This window comes from Atta colombica, unplaced genomic scaffold (genome assembly GCF_001594045.1).
Source record: "Atta colombica isolate Treedump-2 unplaced genomic scaffold, Acol1.0 scaffold12, whole genome shotgun sequence".
Taxonomy (NCBI): Eukaryota; Metazoa; Arthropoda; class Insecta; order Hymenoptera; family Formicidae; genus Atta; species Atta colombica.
This window is the reverse complement of record NW_017259206.1, coordinates 2,736,254-2,740,183: the sequence shown is the minus strand read 5'-3', so window position 1 is coordinate 2,740,183 and position 3,930 is coordinate 2,736,254.

Here is a 3,930-nt window from a genome sequence, read left to right as displayed (position 1 = left end):
AGGACGATTTTTTTATGTATAGTATAATTTTTAAAAAATATTCTATGTTATAAAATTTAAAAGATTTTATGAGAAAATTTTGCTTTGTTTTGTAACTTATTATTTTACATAAAATCATATTGATTGTTAGCTTCATCTTTTTTAAATAAGAATGAATGAATAAAAATATAATTTATTTATCATATCTAATTTGCCTATGTAAATTTTCCATAAAATTCAGAATGTCATTTACGTATTTTCTTCATTTTTTCATGAATGTTACTCATGAAGTATATGATTCATAATCCTTGATTCAATAAGAACAGATCGTGACGTTCTTTTGCACGTAGAATGCATGACGAAATCAGCACAGAAGTCAGTTGCTTCGGAAGTCATGCGTTTTCCTGTGAACTACAGAATGAGACCGAATTATAAATAAAACGTATTGTAACGTCAGGCGTTATTAGTTAAAAGCGAGATCTTTAATAGATACAAATATTAGTTATGCTAAACCGATTAATCTCAAGCAAATTTTTAATATAACTTTAGTATAAACTTTAATTGTTATCAGTGCATTTGACGTAAGCCAAGCTAAAGATTTGTGTACATTGTTTTCTATTCCTATATATGTTTATTCCCTGTGAATGATGTCGTCATATTGCATAACATGCATACTTGTAAATCTATTCACCCAACACTGCAATCAGATTTTCATGACGCATTCCAGAGGAATTGATGAATTCACTATGGTATATCCAGTACAAGGATTATTATTTAAGAAAGTATTCATAATAAAGTAATCTTTTGATGAATCGGTTATATTAAAAAAATTATATTAAAAAAATATTGTAGAATTAATGATATTCTTGTAAAATTTCTATCGTTATTGTAAATATATTTTAATATATTGCGGCGAAAAAACATTATTAATTTTTGTATTGAAAATTAACATTTGGAGCTTATAACTTACAATAGAAGAAAAACACCGAGAAGCCGTCTGAAAATGTTTTATTAAGATTACATATGGCAAGCGAGGCTTCCGTTTCCAATTCCTCAAATGAAAAATCCACCTCCCAATGCTTTTTCTGTTAAAAAGTGCATTCCCTAGCATCTTGCACTTGTCTCTTATCTAGATTATCTACTAAAAATTTGTCTAGGTTAGGTTTATCACCTTTGCCACTTTGAGAGATTTCTTTCAGATTCCTTGTACGAATCGTTCCCTTACATGTCTACGCTGTACAATTATAGTACAGCGAAGAATGCATGAACTGAATGCTGTAATCATTCGTAATCACGAATATCCTGATAATGAATTTCTCACATTTTGCAGAATATGATACATCGTCTTAACAGTAAAATGTATATTTTCAACATACTGTATAAGGATTTATAAAAAAAAAATTAATATACAATACTGAAAAGCCTTCATCAAATACATCAAAACAGATCTTGATTCCGCGTTGTGCGTAGCAAAGGAACCATCTTATGCATATTTTCAAACCGTACACGCGTACGATGTTATCTTACTTATTTTCTATTTTTCGACTATACAAGGTGTTTGCGATATGCAATCTTAATCTCATCATCGAAACATTTTTCTTTGACGAAAATTATTTAAAGTAATCGTTTAATTTTTAAATTTTCAGTTATATTTTTGTAATCAATTTCATATAATTAATTCTTTCAGTCATCATTTTGCTGAAGCAATCAAAATATGAATAAAGAGATTCTTCATGTTCTCTTCAAAAAAGATTCATCTTCTCAACTTAAAAAAATAACAAGGAGTAATTAAAATTATCAAATATTTATTATCAAGATTCTATTTTTTTAAATAGAATATATGTTTATTTAAATTTTCTTGATTACTACTAAAATAAATTTATGTAATCGATGGTAATACCTATGAAAACTGCAAATGTAAAAGAAAAAATACTAATTTCCTAATTTTTCAAAGATTTCTTAGAAAACTTTATATGCAGAAAAATTTTATTCTGCATTTTTTATTAATTTTTTTTCCAAAATTATCTAATCACATCGGCAATAATCACCTTGTACAATCAAAATCATCTATCATTAATGATTCTATACAGTGCGTGTCAGACATTTTAGATCCCCATAAATTAACGATAATAAAGAGAAATTGTATGCAAGAACAATACAATGAATAATATACAATGAAATTAATTAATTTTGCTACACACAATTGGGGTTTTACTAAATGTCATTAACATTAAATGCGTAGACATTGTTAATTACGTTCATGGGTAACTGTGATTTGTTACAAGGAAATGAAAGTAAAAAAAAGATGAATTCGAGAAACGCATGTTATACTAATCGTGTGACGTTCTTGATATGTTTTATGTATCTAACTATTAAACATTTTTGCAGGCGCAATTAATACAATGTATTTGCAATATCGGTAATTAAAATATCTCTAACGACAACGCCACTTGTAATAATACATAATGAAGATATCAATAAGATGTATAGGGAGAAAGAGATTTGAGCGATAGTAATAGTAGATTAAGAGTCACTTAATAATATCATGATCGCAAGTAATAGAAGTAGCAACAATAGCAGTGACAATAGTAATAATGCTCTTTCAGCAACAATAATGTTCCGATAGTCATACAATAAAAAATATAACAAACATGCATTCAACAAATTTTCTATATAAAAAATGAACTGCAAAAGACTAAGTAAATCTGCGACCAAGGCGCGATAAAAAATTACTACATATTTTCTTCACTGGACTTGATACATAAGTGCATATATTTAATGACTTAATTATAAATGCGCGCGTTCATGCGACAATTATTTAGTTTCAGAGTATATGTCATGAAAAAACAAACTATCTCTACATTGTACAGTAAAACGTCGATCATCCGAGAATATAAATTAATGAGAACCGATGCTATGAGTAACGATTTAGAGTATTTCAGTAGAAAAACATTAAATATAGACATACATATTAAATACAAAAGAAATAAGGATAACAAAAAAATTCTTAGCGAAAAATCTTATATTAAGAGATAATATTTATAATTTAAATGTAAACTAAAAAAATGTATGTATAATTCCTTATAAAAACGTAAATTCTCTTTCTAATAACAAGATCATATATAATTCCGTTGAGATAAATATAACATTGCTTTAAACCCTCCAGTACTACTTATATTGTATATAATCTCAAGCTTCATGTGAATCGCAACAAATATCTTTTAATACTTTGTAATAAATATCTTTAATTACAAATATCTTTGTAATTAAAATATGTTATAATCTAGCGATTGTGATTTGATGCAAAATTAATGCGATCATTGATAAGCGTGGAGCATAGATAATAAATTTTGCAATAGCATAGTACACAAGTACTGCAGGATTCAAAAATTGAAACAAATATATGTACAAAATATTTCAGATTCATTGCATTCTCTTTTATCTACAAATTCTTTAACCAGCTGCTTAGTTCAAAGAATTCATAGTCAAGAAGAAATACTGCGAGACCTGAAATTATTTTCTCTCTACATATACTATATATGTTCACATTGTAACGCAGTAGTTGTGAGAGGCGGAGGATGCGTACTTTATTATCAGATAATGCGTTCAAGGAAGTATTATATTTGTCATACTGATATCGGTACTCTTTTTGTTGGAAGAATATCATTTTCTTTGTTGTGCTTTCTTTTATCCAGATGGATATTCACAGGAACGCTTTTTATGGAAACATCTCTCTCACAAACACGCACTTGGGACAGTCGCCGTTCTACTGTATTTTATACATAAGAATGGTGCTCGCATACGACAAATTCAACAATAATTGTATTGCATCTTTTACAGAGTGAGACACTTAACTTTACCATCTGAAATATCTTTTTCCATTTAACATGACAGAAAAAGTTATACATATGAAATTTCATAAGATCATAGCAGTAGATATTGTGAAAAGTC